We start from the raw sequence: 16961 nt of genomic DNA on the forward strand, positions 1-16961 counted from the left end.
ACGGGGAACAAACAAATGGCAGACCAATTGAACAAGTACTTTGGTTCGGTATTCACTAAGGAGGACACAAACAACCTTCCGGATATAAAAGGGGTCAGGGGGTCTAGTAAGAAGGAGGAACTGAGGGAAATCTTTATTAGTCGGGAAATTGTGTTGGGGAAATTGATGGGATTGAAGGCCAATAAATCCCCAGGGCCTGATGGACTGCATCCCAGAGTACTTAAGGAGATGGCCTTGGAAATAGCGGATGCATTGACAGTCATTTTCCAACATTCCATAGACTCTGGATCAGTTCCTATGGAGTGGAGGGTAGCCAATGTAACCCCACTTTTTAAAAAAGGAGGGAGAGAGAAAACAGGGGATTATAGACCGGTCAGCCTGACCTCAGTAGTGGGTAAAATGATGGAATCAATTATTAAGGATGTCATAGCAGCACATTTGAAAAGAGGTGACATGATAGGTCCAAGTCAGCATGGATTTGTGAAAGGGAAATCATGCTTGACAAATCTTCTGGAATTTTTTGAGGATGTTTCCAGTAGAGTGGGCAAGGGAGAACCAGTTGATGTGGTATATTTGGACTTTCAGAAGGCCTTCGACAAGGTCCCACACAAGAGATTAATGTGCAAAGTTAAAGCACATGGGATTGGGGGTGGTGTGCTGACGTGGATTGAGAACTGGTTGTCAGACAGGAAGCAAAGAGTAGGAGTAAATGGGTACTTTTCAGAATGGCAGGCAGTGACTAGTGGGGTACCGCAAGGTTCTGTGCTGGGGCCCCAGCTGTTTACATTGTACATTAATGATTTAGACGAGGGGATTAAATGTAGTATCTCCAAATTTGCGGATGACACTAAGTTGGGTGGCAGTGTGAGCTGCAAGGAGGATGCTATGAGGCTGCAGAGTGACTTGGATAGGTTAGGTGAGTGGGCAAATGCATGGCAGAGGAAGTATAATGTGGATAATTGTGAGGTTATCCACTTTGGTGGTAAAAACAGAGAGACAGACTATTATCTGAATGGTGACAGATTAGGAAAAGGGGAGGTGCAACGAGACCTGGGTGTCATGGTACATCAGTCATTGAAGGTTGGCATGCAGGTACAGCAGGCAGTTAAGAAAGCAAATGGCATGTTGGCCTTCATAGCGAGGGGATTTGAGTACAGGGGAAGGGAGGTGTTACTACAGTTGTACAGGGCCTTGGTGAGGTCACACCTGGAGTGTTGTGTACAGTTTTGGTCTCCTAACTTGAGGAAGGACATTCTTGCTATTGAGGGAGTGCAGCAAAGGTTCACCAGACTGATTCCCGGGATGGCGGGACTGACATATCAAGAAAGACTGGATCAACTGGGCTTGTATTCACTGGAGTTCAGAAGAATGAGAGGGGATCTCATAGAAACGTTTAAAATTCTGACGGGTTTAAACAGGTTAGATGCAGGAAGAATGTTCCCAATGTTGGGGAAGTCCAGAACCAGATGTCACAGTCTAAGGATAAGGGGTAAGCCTTATGAGGAGAAACTTCTTCACCCAGAGAGTGGTGAACCTGTGGAATTCTCTACCACAGAAAGTTGTTGAGACTAATTCACTAAATATATTCAAAAAGGAGTTAGATGTAGTCCTTACTACTAGTGGGGTCAAGGGGTATGGCGAGAAAGCAGGAATGGGGTACTGAAGTTGCACGTTCAGCCATGAACTCATTGAATGGCGGTGCAGGCTCTAAGAGCCGAATGGCCTACTCCTGCACCTATTTTCTATGTTTCTATGTTTCAATGGCCCCAAGTTTCCAGCCACGCCGAAAACGGCGCAGCCCCGAGCTGTATGCCTGTTCTTCGCAACTAAAAGTGCGCATGAAAAAAACTGCAACATTCTCCGGCTCCTCGGAGCTCGATCTGTGCTTGGCACGTCGCGCTCTTCACAGCGGGGGGCGGAGCCAAACACTCGCGCCAATTCTGTCAGCAGTGGGGGGGCGGGTCTAATTTAAATGAGCCAACGTCGTGCCGGCAACCCTGCGCGTGCGCGTTGGAGCGTGCGCGCACGCGCAGTGTCAAACAAACATTGGCACTCGGCCATTTTTAAAGGGACTGGAGAAAAAGTGAAGATTTGTCTCTTGGACCCCTGGAAAGGCTTGCAATTTAATTTTTGTGATATTTTTGTGTATGAGGGAGTGCTTTTAGCAGCACTGTTGAATAAATCACCTGCTGAAATCAGTGAGTTCAGCTTTTCACTGCTAAACTTGCAGAACCGGTGCTGCATTGGTGCATGCAAATTAAGGACTGTGTGTTTTGAGAAATAAGAGTGCCAATTTAACTTTGCAATGGATCAACGTCCACCAAGAACAAAGAATTTCTTGCATGAGGAAGTGGAGATATTAGTCAACGTAATTGAGCAGATGGCAGGAGCTAGATACCAGCAACAGAGGTCGCATAAAAGTGCCACCAAAAGAAATGAAGAAACGCTGGAACCAAGTTGCAGAAGATTACTGCGCAGTGGTGCATACCATGAGATCTGGAAGTCAGTGTAAAAAGAAATGGCACGACCTTGGTCAAGTAGTTAGTGTAAGTAATATTTCCCATTTTTAATTTAATCGTAATTGTAACCTGACTATCTGTATGTCCCACCTTGCAGACTGACACACTCTGTAAAAAGTTATATTTTACTCTTTGCAGAAGAAATTGGCCCACAACAAAAGGGAAGCAACTCGAACAGGAGGAGGCACGCCCAATCTGCATCCACTGACACCCTTGGAACAAAGGGTAGCTGCTATGATGAGTCGTACATGGAGAAAAGCAATCGGTACAGCACAAGCTGGGCCCACACGCGAGGAAGAGGGTAAGTCCTGAAAATGCATCGTGGCCCTTTAAATCAACCTGCTGCCTGGCCTGCTATGTGTGAGAATACTCATGCCACCCATCCTGCCCCCTCCCTTGCTGTTAAGCATTTGACTGTTCTGATGTATTTTGCAGAACATGATGATGATGATGACGATGCTGCTGTTGCTAACCCTGAGGATCCTGAGGGTACAGAACAAGAACCAGTACAACCAGCTGCGGACAATCCAGACTGGATGATGGCAGTGATGACTGAAATGTCTGCAGGGGAGAGCTTCCAATTTAATGTTTATGAGCCCCCATCAAGGGGCATCAGAGTTTCAACCCCTAGCACAGGTCTTGGTTCCACCTTCCATGGTTTCGCTTCTGATGTTGCGGGTCCCAGTGGTGCTGCTGGTATAATGCAGCATTCTACAGTCAGTGCACTACCGTCCCAGCCTGCGCCTCCCTCTCGCATAGGTTCTGGTTTCACCTACTATGGTTTTGATTCCAACGCTGCGGGTCCCAGTGTTGCTGCTGATATCATGGAGCAGTTTACACCCATTCACCCACCATCCCAGCCCATGGCTCGCACTTGAGTGCTGTCGTCTGGAACACCGAGTGCCCCACCATCCCAGCCCGAGCCTCTCTCTCTAGTTCTGCCGTCTGCAACACAGAGCGTCCTACCGTTCCAGCCCGAGCCTCTCCCTCTAGTTCTGCCATCTGCAACACAGAGCATCCCACAGTTCCAGCCCAAGCCTCTCCCTCCAGTTCAGCCGTCTGGAACACAGAGCGTCCCATCATTCCAGCCCGAGCCTCTCCCTCCAGTTCAGCCGTCTGGAACACAGAGCGTCCCACAGTCCCAGCCTGCGCCTCCCTGTGTAGTGGTGCCGCTTGCAACACCGAGCATCCCACCGTCCGTGCCCGCGCCTCCCAGTGTAGTGGTGCCACAAGGCAGACCCAGGCAGAGGAGAAGGAGATTGAAGACACGCTCTCCTGAGATGCAGCGTGCAACAGATGTGACTCAGGTTGTGGCATTGGGTATGGAGACCAATGAGCTTACCCGATCACTCATCGATGGCGTCAGTGCAGTAGGTGAAGAGTTGACGGTCCTGACGGGAGAAATAGCAGTAATGACACGGGAACTTAGGGAGGGAATGCCCAAGGGAGTGCAATCGACGGCACAGGCCGTCAGGGAGGGCATGCAAGTGTCGGCACAGGCCGTCAGGGAGGGCCTGGTTGAGGTAGCTGCTGCAATAAGGGCACACAGCCCAGCCAATCAAATGACACCCCCATGAGGAAGTGAACATTCACTGAGATATGGATGAGACATGGTTGCAGCCTTTCTTTGCTGCTTTTGTTCTTGTTCTTGATGTAGCTGTAGTAGCGTTTTTCAAATTGAAATTGTTTTGTAAGTTTTGTTACTTTACAACTTATAAGGGATCTTATGGTTTTTAAGTGATCTTATAGTGTAAATGCTCTCACATTTTTTTGTATCTTATTTAATTTTGCACCTAAAAAGTGATCCTGAAGTTTAAGTGTTCTTCAAAGTGTAAGATTTTTCACACTGAAACTGTTTTGTAAGTTTTGTAACTTTACAACATATAAGTGATCTCAGGGTTTTCAAGTGATCTTATAGTGTAAATGCTCTCACATTCTGTAACTTATTTAATTTTGCATCTATAAAGTGATCTTGAAGTGTAAGTGATCTTCGAGTGTAAAATTTTTCACATAGAAATTTTGTATAACTTTTGTAACTTTACAAGTTTATAAGTGATCTTAAAGTTTTTAAGTGATCTTCAAGAGTCATATTAAAAAGTATAGTTTGATACAACAAATATTTTATTAGAGTGACGTTAACTTTTCAATAAAATATTTTTTCATTAAAACTGTTTCATGTTCCATTAACACAACACAACGTAGGAACAACTGCAAAGAATAAACATGTCCATACGCAAAAGTGGTCGCAGAGCCCTCAGGCATCAGTAGTTGAAGCGTTCACAGATGAGCTGCTGGCACAAGGCTCAAGCAATCGTTAAAGGGGCACGATGGACAGCCCTCCTCCGACCTCGTGCTCCGGCATCAGGCACTTGCATGCTTTCCTGATCATCGTTATCATCCACATCCTGCTCTTCCGTAATACTATCATCATGCACTGGACCCTCACGTAGATCTACTGGTTCCACTACCAGCTCCTGCTGCCTCATGATGGCTAAGTTATGAAGCATGCAGCACACAACAGTGAAGTGACCGACAATCTGAGGAGAGAATAGCAAGTGTCCTCCGGAATGGTCCAGGCATCGGAAACGCTGTTTCAATATGCCAATGGTCCTCTCAATGATGCTGCGCGTCGCAATGTGCGCCATGTTGTATTGACGGTCAGCTTCTGTCCATGTCACGCGTAGGGGCGTCATGAGCCAGGTGGTCAGGCCGTACCCTTTGTCTCCCAGTAGCCAGCTCTGCCCTTCTGGCTGCTGCTCAAACATGTCAGATAGAACGCTGTCGCGTAGGATGAACGCATCATGGGTGCTGCCAGGGTATCTCGCATCGACTGACATGATGCGCTGCTTGTCGTCACACACGAGCTGCACACTGATAGAGTGGAAACCTTTCCTATTTCGGTACTGCTCAGAATCCTCCACAGGTGCTCGCAAGGCTATGTGGGTACAATCAATGCAGTCCTGTACCTTTGGAAAGCCGGCAATCCTGAAGAAGCTCACAGCCCTCTCATGGATCGCTTGTGCGGTCATTGGGAAATTGATGAAGTCATTCCTTCGCGCATACAGTGCAGCCGTGACCTGGTAAACGCAGGCATGTATTGCACGTTGAGAGATGGCACACACATCTCCAGTTGTAGCCTGAAACGATCCCGAGGCATAGAAAGAAAGTGCAGCTGTTACCTTCACTGCAACAGACAGGACAGTTGGCGTTCTGCTTCTGGGCTGCAAATCTGCTCTCACCATATCACAGATCTCAGTGACAACTCCTCTGCGAAAACGCAGCCTTTTCACACAATCAGCCTCGCTCATGTCCAGCTATGAGCGCCTGGCTCGATATTGTCGACGTGGGTAAGGTCTCCTGCCCATCAATCTACGGGCTACGACGTTCCTGGTGCGGTGAGCTCTAATCAATTCTCTCCTATGCAGTGAATTGATGGCGAACCATTGCATAATATGTGGTGTTGACAATGCAGCACCCATTCTGTAAATTTAAGCATAAAACTGTCTATGTGGCTGCCTCTCCCTGTCCAAATGGCCTCAGTCCTCCTCACAGTTCGAAGGCTGCTGCTGTATCTTCGGCTGCCGTCGAGCCACTGATGCCGCCCCTAAAGCGTGGCCGAATGGCCTCAAGCACCTTAAAGAGCCGGTGTTGATTGTTTGGCTGCTGGCCAGCCACTGACGCCGCTGCTATCCCATGGCCGAATGGCCTCACGTCCGTCTGGTGTTGATTCTTCGCGGCCAGCCACTAAGAGAATGCCTGAAGCACCGCAGCTCAGCTCGAAGGCTGCTTGCTGCCGCTGTTGGGGCTGCCGTCGAGACACTGACGCCACACCCCTGCCTGTCTCCAACATGAAAGGCCTGCCTGAAGCACAGCAGCTCGAAGGCTGTTGCTGTTTCACACAGGTAAGAACATGGTTTATTTAATCTTTTCTTTGCTTATAAATTTTTATTCAGGTTGGATTTATTTGTAAAATATTTGTATAAGTATAACTAAGGATTGATTGTAGAATTTAATGACTTCCCTTTCCCCCCTCCTCTCTCCCCCACCTCGTTCCCTACGCCTAATTTGTAATCTATGCCTGATTTTCTAAAGTGTAGACAAGGTTTTTTCGAACCTACAAAAATCTTCACTTACTCCATTCTAAGTTAGTTTGGAGTAAGTTTTCACTGCCTAAACTTTGAAAACAGGCATAAGTGGCCGGACACATCCCCTTTTGAAAAAAAATTCTGTTCCAAAGTGAAACTGTTCTAACTGACTAGAACTGGAGCAAAGTAAATGCCGAGAATTCAAATTTCTAAAATACTCCAGTCTAAACCAGTTACTCCAAAAAAACAGGAGCAACTCAGGCCGAAACTTGGCCCCTATGTTTCTCCATATTCCTCTGAAATATGGCTGCAGCCGAATGAATTCCAAAAGGACACCTGTTGTAGACAAACATTCCTTTATGGGTGTTGATGCAGGTGAGTTTCTTCAAAGTGTCGACAAGCTCCTGTGTCATATAGGCCGACGTCAGATCCAGTTTAGTGAACGACTTTCCACCAACTAGCATGGTGAACAGGTCATCAGCCTTCAGTAACGGGTACTGATCCTGTTTCGAAAATCGGTTAATTGTAACCTTGTAGTCTCCACAAATCCTGACAGTGCCATCACTCTTCAACACAGGAACAATAGGACTGGCCCGCTCGTTAAACTCGACCGGAGATATGATCCCTTCACGTTGAAGTTTGTCAAACTCAATTTCAACCTTCTCCCTCATCATGTAGGGAACAGACTGAGCTTTATGATAACAGGTCTTGTATCAGAATCCAGGTGAATCTGCACCTTGGCTCCAGTAAAATTACCAATGCCCAGTTCAAACAAAGAAGGAAACTTCTGCAACACTTGAGCACACGAAGTGTCATCCACCGATGACAACGCTTTGATATCATTCCAATTCCACTTGATTTTCTTGAGCCAATTCCTGCCAAACAACATTGGAACATTACCTGGGACAATCCATAACGGTAAATCATGAACCACGCTATCATATGACACCTTGACTACTGCACTGCCAATCACCGGTATGAGTTCCTTAGTGTAAGTACGCAACTTGGCATTGACTGGACTCAGCTTAGGCTTCACAGCCTCAGTGTCCCACAGCTTGTCGAATGTCCTTTGGCTCATTATCAACTGACTCGCACCCGTGTCCAGCACCATTGATACAGGCACGCCATTCAGCTTCACATTAACAATTATCGGCTGGCTCCTTCCCACGAATGAATACAGACCATACACTTCCTCCTCGGGTTGTGTATCCGGGCCAGCACTGGACTGGTCATCATCAGCAATGTGATGAGCAGCAGCACGCTTGCTCAGTTGTGGGCACATTCTGTGAAGATGCTCCACTTTCGAACAGCTATTACAGGAGTACTGTTTGAACCAACAGATAAGGCCGATGATTGCCAACAGGGTGAAATCGGATTCGTACCAGTTGCCAGACTTTGAGCAGCTTTACAGGTTTCACATAAGCAGTCGAGTATGAAGGAGGTGCAAAATTCACAAGAACCCCGCCAGTGTTTGGGCTCATTCGAAAGGAAATTTAATTTGGGACTATCTACCAAAAAGTTTGGAACTCTAAAGTGTTTATGGAAGAAACTACGAACTTTAATAGAATTTTGTATTTTTAAAAGTCAAATTCAAGGCTGTGAGCGGGCCTAAGGAACTAGCAGGAGACAGTCTGATTAAGTGAGGCTACCTGGGTGTGAGGACTAAGTTAACCTGTCTGGAGGAATGAGTATTTGAGATTCCTTCTCCACAAGAGACATTAACATCACAAAATCACCCAGAGATAGCTACCCATCAACATGAGTCTGGAAAACCATTTCAGGATATACATCACAAAGAGGCCCAATCCAGCCTGTATGCAAAAACTAAGCACAAAGGACATTGCAATTGCCAAACTAATATTTCCATCAGGAAACAGTTTTCAGACATCAACTCACCCAAAATATATCAACTTTAAACGAGCCCGCCAAAATATTACAAAGAAGAACCAAGCCCGCCAAATTTATACAAAGGATTTTGAACTAATTTGACACCAAGATTAGAACTCTGAAATCGTAAAACTGGCCCCTGTTTTCAACAGAGGGTATGACATACTTGGGTATACAACCGAGACCACGCTTGTGTCAAGACAAGGAGAGAAACCAACGCGACAGTTGTAAACTAACTTCTCCAGCCTCGAAGTCCTGAAGTCCTGAAGGAAGGAAGAACATCACTATCGCGGCAGCAACCGACCACAGCCAACGTGGTATCAACGGTAAAACCACCGCGATCGACCAAACTCGAACAAAACTCCAACGGGGAAAAACCGAAGAATCGAAAAGTTTCCACTCTACAATCTAATCCTGACCTACCAACAGGTAAAACATTACCTAAAAGACTGTAGAAACCTATTTCTAACCAAAGAAAATGGATACTTACCCCACAGATCCAAAATGCACCTTACCGCATCAGCGGTTTCAACCCAATTGAAGATTACGCAGCTAGAAGTCTTCTCCGACGTTCGGGGTACGACAAGCAGACCCTACCGCATCCAGCGAACCCCAAAACCGCAATCTACCGTTAATTGTCAAAAGGATTGGTAAGCATGGTCCCTGCTTGCCCTGGAGTCCAACCTAGCTAGAATTAGGTATTGGGAGGTGGGAGGTATAATTTTACTATATCCCCATTTAAATATGTAGTGTATGGTTCTTTATTAGAGTGATTATAAGTTTGACCTTGTACCTTTCCTTGTATTGTCCTTTATTAGAGTGATTATAAGTTTGACCTTGTACCTTTCCTTGTATTGTCCTTTATTAGAGTGATTGTAAGTTTGGCCTTGTATTCTCTTACAAGAGTAGTAAGCCTGTATTACCCTGACTGTAATAAAACCAAAGTTCTTTTGCATCAAACCAGTGTCCTTTGCACTTTTGTCACACCCCCCAAATAAATCCAGAGTCTAGAACCCAAGGGAGTGGGAGCAATTCGAACTGCTCAAGTTAGTCAGAAGGGAACCTGACCCCCTCATAGAGACCAAACCCCCCCACCTTACAAGTAGGCCCTGCCATGAGCAGCTCTGCCAAACGATGACACAATCTTGTTTACAGTACCTGCCGTGGAACTCCGACTCTTCAATGATATCTGCCTCAGATTATCATCAGTCGTCATGTATGCCTGGGTCGTCGCGATAGCCTTGCTCAAAACTTCTCTTCGGCCAATAACTGCCGAAGAATCACATCATAGTTGATGCCTATCACGAAGAAATCTCGCAGCATGTCTTCCAACACGTTCCCGAACATACACGGCTCATCAAGACATCGCAGGTCGGCGGCGAATCCCGATACATCCTGGCCTTCAGCACGAACATGCGTGTAGAAGTGTGTAGCGTGAGATGATGATCCCCTCTTTTGGCTTAAGATGGTCACGCACCAAAGCACACAAATCCCCATATTCTTTGTCCGTTAGAGGACATAAAGGCGAGAGAAGATTCTTCATGAGGCCATAAATTTTTGGACCACAAATGGAGGAAAACCGCCCTGCGCTGAACTGCGTCAGCCTCTCCCTCTATTTTGTTGGCCACAAAATACTGATCCAGGCGGTCGATAAAATCCTCCCAATCCTCGCCATCTGCGAATCTCTCCAGAATTCCAATAGTGCCCATTGTACATGCAAAGGTTCTTAAGTTACCTCATCACCAAATGTAATGAATGTATTGCCTCAAAAGACTTGTGACTGTAAACTGCCTCAGGTGTAAACCTGATCCAACTTTATTCGTGCCCAAAGTAACCCGTGTGACATGGTAACCGCGCTTATATACCAGTGACCGCGCACAGCCCGATGACCTCCAACAGTGGCGCACCCTGGTATCTGGTGACCCCAAGCATAAATACATAACAGAAATTATTTGTGCTGTCAACTCATTTATTTTGTTACAAATGCTACGTGCATTTAGACAAAGAGCCTTTAAATTTGATTTTTTACCCTTTTTTCCCCCGATTGTTTCATCTCTCCTTCAAACTCACTTTCTTTATTTTTGCTTTCTAATTTCAGCTTTACTCCCCTCCCTACTGAATCTATTTTCAGGTTCCCATCACCCTGCCAAGCTAGTTTAAACCCTCCCCAATAGCAATAGCAAACCCACCCGCGAGGATATTGGTCCCGGCTCTGTTGAGGTGCAGCCCGTCCGGCTTGTACAGGTCCCACCTCCCCCAGAAGCGGTCCCAATGCCTCAGGAAACTAAAGCCTTCTCGCCTACACCATCTCTCCAGCCACGCATTCATCTGCTCTATCCTCCTGTTTCTGTACTTACGAGCTCGTGGCACCAGGAGTAATCCGAAGATTACTACCTTTGAAGTCCTGCTTTTTCATTTCTCTCCTAGCTCCCTAAGCTCTGCCTGCAGGACCTCATCCCTCTTTCTACCTATGTCATTGGTCCCGATATGGACCACAGCCTCTGGCTGTCCACCCTCTCCCCACAGAATGCCCTGCAGCCGCTCAGTGACATCCTTGACCCTGGCACCAGGGAGGCAACATACCATCCTAGAGTCACGTCTGCGGCCGCAGAAATGCCTGACTGCTCCCCTGACTATTGAATCCCCTACCACTATAGCTCTTCCATTCTTCTTCCTCGCCCCCTGTGCAGCTGAGCCACCCATGGTGCCATAGATTTGGCTTTGGCAGCGCTCCACAGTGCCACCATCGCCCTCACCAGTACTCAGAACAATGTACCGGTTGGAGAGCGAGATGGAATCACGGGACTCCTGCACTACTTGCCTAGTCCTCCTCTTCTGTCCAGCGGTCACCCAATCCCTATCTGCCTGCACACTCTTAAGCTGCGGGGTGACCATCTCTGGAAACGTGCTAACCACATAGCTCTCAGTCTCACAGTGACTCCAACCGCCACTCAAGCTCCAAAACACGGAGCTCGAGTTGGTGCAGCTGGAGACACCACCTGCACATGTGGTTGTTCAGGCTGCGCGAATCATCCAGGACTTCCCACATGCCATAGGATGTGCAGTCCACAGGACTGAGCTGCCCTGCCATCCCTCTAGTTAGACTCTGAACTATCTGGTCTCTCTCTCTCTCTGTCTGGTCCCTCTCTCTCTGTCTGGTCCCTCTCTCTCTGACTGGTTCTCTCTCTCTCTCTCTCTCTCTCTTTGCCCCTGGTCTCTCTCTCTCTTTGTCTGGTTTTCTCTCTCTCTTTGCCCTGGTCTCTCTCTCTCTCTCTCTCTCTGCCTCTGATCCCTCTCTCTCTCTGCCCCTGGTCTCTCTCTCTCTCTCTCTGCCCCCAGTCTCTCTCTCTCTCTGTCCCTGATTCCTCTCTCTCTCTCTGCCCCTGGTCCCTTGCTCTCTCTCTCTCTCTCTCTCTTTGCTTCCAGTCTCTCTCTCTCTCTCTCTCTCTCTCTCTGCCCCTGGTCTCCCTCTCTCTCTCTCCGCCCCTGGTCTCTCTCTCTCTCTGCCCCTGGTCCCTCTCTCTCTCTCTCTGCCCCTGGTCCCTCTCTCTCTCTCTCTGCCCCTGGTCCCTCTCTCTCTATCTTTGCCCCCAGTCTCTCTCTCTCTCTCTCTGTGCCCCCAGTCTCTCTCTCTCTCTGCCCCTGATCCCTCTCTCTCTCTGTCCCTGATCCCTCTCTCTCTCTCTGCCCCTAGTCCCCCTCTCTCTCTCTCTCTGCCCCTGGTCCCCCTCTCTCTCTCTGTGCCCCCAGTCTCTCTCTCCCTCGCTCTGCCCCTGGTCTCTCTCTCTCTCTCTCTCTCTCTCTGCCCCTGGTCTCTCTCTCTCTCTCTCTCTCTCTGTCCCTCGTCTCTTTTATGCCTGTACTATACGTATGAATGACTCCTCGAGGCAATGTGTTGTACTCAAAACTGTAGTGACCTTGGTCCTTTATTCGTAACTTCAGAGTGAGGCAGCCGCATGGTGGCTACCCTTTAAGACAGCCGCTGCCACCAGGGCAGGAAACCCCAGTCTCCACCAGTTGCACCCTCTAGTGGTACCAGCATAGTATATACACAGTGTAAGCCTTATTGATAGAACATCAAGTAAACATCTTATGCAACTATACAGTGACTATACAAAGAGCATATCTCCCAAGTCCTTTGTGCAAATTACCTTTTCACTATGTGCTCTGGCTTAGCTCTCCCCAGACTTAAGTGCCAATAGCCCTTGCACCTTGGCTGTGCTTTGACTTGGCTCTCTCCCTGTTAACCCCCAAGTCCTTTTGCCACAATGTTGGGTAGTGGTTACCAGTTTGGATGGTTCGATGATGCAGTGAGGTTCCAGTGGGTTCTGGCTTTGATCCGTGTGTGTCCGTGGCTACATACATCCATTCTCCATCCCCCCAATCCCCACAGCGGGATCATGCATCTGGCCCATTACATTAACATACAGGATCAGACACAGTGCAAGTACAAAGAGGTTTACAGTTTGTATCGTGACACCTTGGTTCAGTGACTTGCATTCGTTATGTTTTATGGTCGTGCGCCAGGATTGGGTAGATTGCATTCATGGTTCAGTCATGGTCAGTACTGAGGTAGCAGTACAGGTATGCGAGGACGCTGGTTCCAGAGCAGCCGGACGGGGTCCTAGTCGTCTGATGGCAGCGCTGCGCCCCCTGCTAGCGGGGTGGGCTTGGTTCACTCACCTTGCCAGGACTCAGGGCCTTTGCCGTTGCCTAGTGGTGGGCAAAGCCACAGATGTGTGTGGCCTCCCTGTCCTCTGTTGAGAGCTGCAGAATCTTCTGCCTGCTCTCTAATGGTACTGGGAACCTGGCTGTTCCAGGTCCCATTTGGGGAACTCGTTGGTTCTGACTTTTCGCTCCCGGACATGGCTGATGTAGCGATTGGGTCTGGGGGCTGCGCCGTCTCCAACCGGGTGGTGGGTAACACCGGCCGACTGCACGCATTGGCACCGTTTTCATTTCCAGGTCTGTGGCGAATAGTGCCATCGGGTGCCTGGAGTGTGGGATAGACCTGGGCAGGGCATCAGGATCAGTGCCTTAACCCTTCTGAGGTTGCTGGCCTATAACTTGTGGGGACACCTGGGGCAGGGCATCAGGATCCACGCCTTTACCCTCCCGAATTCACTCGCTTGCTACTTTTGGGGACACTATTCCCGACATCTCACAACAACATTTTGTTCTTTACATTAGGAATAGTACTGACATCTCGCAACATTTTGTTCACAATCTTAATCGGTTCATTACATTGATTGCCATGCATACAATGTCTCTTTAAATTCAGTTGGTTGCAGGTCTCCTTTAAGAGAACCCTGCTGGCTTTACCCCAATCAAATCCTTTTTTAGACACCACATGTTGGTCCTCAGCGTTGCACCTCGTGGTATTGCTGCGGCCATCTTTTTTTTCAACCACACTGCACCTCACTGCAGCAGGGATGTCGTCTTGCCTCTGTCCTCGAGGTCGACTGCCTTGATCCTTCTCTACACGATTCTGCCACAAAAGCTGGAAGAATGACTGTGAATTCGATCTTCCTCCCCAGGAGTCCTGCCACTGGAGCCAGGAAGGTACTTTTAGGTCGTTCCGGTCGGATCATTGCCACACATTCATGCTGGTCTGTTCTCTGGTGCCTGGCCCAAGCGAAGGTGAGGTTTTGCTCTGACTCTGAGCACTGGGGACATCGATTGCTGGAGTGAAGAGGTCTTCCCATTTCCACTGGATCTTCCCCATCCACCTTCTTCCAAGTAGCATTGGACCATCACCTGCAACAATCCACAGAGGTAACTTTTGCACCACACTATTACGGATTACACTTACATCCGCACTACCAAGGACTGGGATCAGCTCCTTGGTGTAGGTGCTCAACTTTTCCTGTACTGGAACCAGCTCGAGTCGTTTTTCGTTCCATAGCCTCTCAAAGGCATCCTGGCTCATCACTGACTGGCTCGCTCCTGTGTCCACTTCCATGAAGACTGGAACGCCGTTTATCTCGACTTCCAACTTCACTGGAGGACAATCGGTGGTGCAGATATACACTCCATACATTTCTTCTTGAGGCTCTCTGGCCAAATAATCATACTCCCCACTGGAGTCAAAGTCATCTACCGACTCCTCTGCTAGACGGTTGTATTTCTTTTACACATGCGCTGGAGGTGGCCCTTCGTGTTACAGGCTTTGCATATGTACTCAGCAAACCGACACTGGTGAGCCCTATGACTTCCTTCGCAACGCCAGCATGGTGCTACTCGATTAGCACCCCTCGGCGGACTCTGAGTTCTGGAACCCTGAGGTCTGTGCTCTCTGACCTGGGCAGAGCCACATTCTACAGTCTTGCCTGTGAAAGGCACCATTCTGTGTACAGTACTTGCTGGGTTTGAGTCCACAGGATGAATAATTTACTTGGTGCTGCAGGTCAAGGTCATGAACGCCTGACTGATGCTGATGGCCTTCAGCAGGTTGACTGTGGCATCGGCAGATAATAGCTTGTGAAGGAGGACCTCGTGTCCAATTCCTATAACGAAGATGTCTCGCAATGCTTCGTTGAGGTGCGTGCCAAAATCACACGGTGCCGCAAGTCTCCTGAGGTCGGCCGCATATTTTGCAATCTCCTGGTCTTCAGGTCTGTGGTAAGTGTAGAATCTGTGCCTGGCCGTGAGGTTGCTCTCTTTTGGTTTTAGTTGGTCGCGAATTAGTTCAGTCAAGTCATCATATGTCTTATCCTTGGCCTTTGTGGGTGCCAGCAAGTCCCTGACAAGGCAGTAGACCTAGGGCCCACAACTGGTCAGCAGTATAGCCTTGTGCTTCTCCGCCGATGCGTCCGTCTCCCCTGCCAGGTCGTTTGCCACAAAATATAGCTCGAGCCTTTCCGTGAAGGCATCCCAACCATCACCTTCTGCAAAGTCTTTTAGTGTGCCAACGGTAGCCGTAATCGCGTGAAAGTCTGTATTCTCGTCGCCAGTTGTTATGTCTGTAACGTACCTATGAATGACTCCACAAGGCAATGTGTTGTACTCAAAACTGTAGTGACCTTGGTCCTTTATTCGTAACTCCAGAGTGAGGCAGCCGCATGGCGGCTACCCTTTTATACAGCCCCTGCCACCAGGGCAGGAAACCCCAGTCTCCACAAGTTGCACCCTCTAGTGGTGCCAGCATAGTATATACACAGTGTAAACCTAATTGATAGTTCATCAGGTAAACAAATCTCCATCTTATGCAGTGACTACACAGAGAGTACATCCAGTCTGCATATATAACAGTCCCTCTCTCTGCCCCTGGTCTCTCGTTCTCTCTGCCCCTGGTCTCTCTCTCTCTCTCTCTCCCTGTCTGTCCCTAGTTTCTCTTTCTGTCCCTGCTCTCTCTCTCTCTCTCTGTCCCTGCTCTTTCTCTCTCTCTCTCCCTAGTTTCTCTTTCTGTCCCTGCTCTCTCTCTCTCTCTCTCTGTCCCTGCTCTTTCTCTCTCACTCTCCCTAGTTTCTCTTTCTGTCCCTGCTCTGTCTCTCTCTCTGTCCCTGCTCTTTCTCTCTCTCCCTCCCTAGTTTCTCTTTCTGTCCCTGCTCTCTCTCTCTCTCTGTCCCTGCTCTCTCTCTCTGCTCTCTGAACCGTTCTCCACGGTCTGTGCTCTCTCTCACTTCCTACCTCTCGCACTGTATCAAATAGCCCGACCGCCTGCTGCGTGGCGTGCTTTTGAAACAATCCTGATTACCTCGTTGCCCCGAACATGATTTGCAAATTACAGGAAAATAATCCAGCAGTGATTCGGGCCTACATGACTCGCTCTTCACACTCTTTATTTAATCACCGCCCCCATCCAGCGGAGAATTCATCATCTTCCGGTGTTGTCTATATTTAGCTCATTGACTCCATCACCAGCGCTTCACTCCATCCAACTTCTTCCCGATACAAAGCTCCTACTTTTTCTCATAGACATGTTGTACAACACGGAATAAATCAACGGACTGAGGCAGTCCAGAACTTCTTGGGGCCCAAATTAAACCATTTAACTTTAAAGTTCGCCACACCTTACCTTTCAGTCGTCAACTTCATTAATATTTTTGTGAGGTTGCAAGTTGTTTCACTTCATGTCCAAACAGTAAGTGAACGAAGACACAGAGAAGTGAACAATGACGGTTTCTTACTCTCTACTGCCTCCCAGTTCTGTTTGTTTTGAAGGAAGTGATAATAACCATAAAATCATACACAGCGATGGCAAGCGATCACACTACCTCATTACTCGTGAGACAAACTCTTAAAACATTTGGTAAGAAACCAAAAGTTACGATTTTTTGGTTTAAAAACCTCATTGGTGGCTTTATTTAATTTCTAACAGGTCACAACTCTACAAAAAAATCTAATAATGTATCTGAAAATGCTTTACAAAAAACCTTTAAAAAATCCTACCCATTCTCACCCTGTACCTGGTGAAGAACACAGCCACCATGCAATGCAATCCCTGCAGCTGCCAACCAAAGGTAAGTTT

General features: G+C 48.0%; 1 protein-coding gene across 11 annotated transcripts in view; it reads right to left on the reverse strand.

Annotated features, from left to right (window-relative positions):
- The window catches only part of LOC139268494 (monocarboxylate transporter 13), a 78823-nt gene extending 62192 nt beyond the window's left edge, over nucleotides 1-16631 (reverse strand). For 7 of the 11 annotated variants that reach the window (XM_070886738.1, XM_070886737.1, XM_070886732.1 and 4 more), the window contains exon 1: nucleotides 16509-16631. The gene's annotated coding sequence lies outside the window, so the exon portion shown is untranslated. Of the gene's footprint in view, nucleotides 1-3861; nucleotides 3911-9649; nucleotides 9675-16187; nucleotides 16276-16508 lie in introns of those variants that run through there. The other 4 variants (XM_070886740.1, XM_070886739.1, XM_070886735.1 and 1 more) reach the window with 4 other exon arrangements.
- Nucleotides 16632-16961: the final 330 nt, after the last annotated feature.

This window comes from Pristiophorus japonicus, chromosome 8, assembly GCF_044704955.1.
Source record: "Pristiophorus japonicus isolate sPriJap1 chromosome 8, sPriJap1.hap1, whole genome shotgun sequence".
Lineage (NCBI taxonomy): Eukaryota > Metazoa > Chordata > Chondrichthyes > Pristiophoridae > Pristiophorus > Pristiophorus japonicus.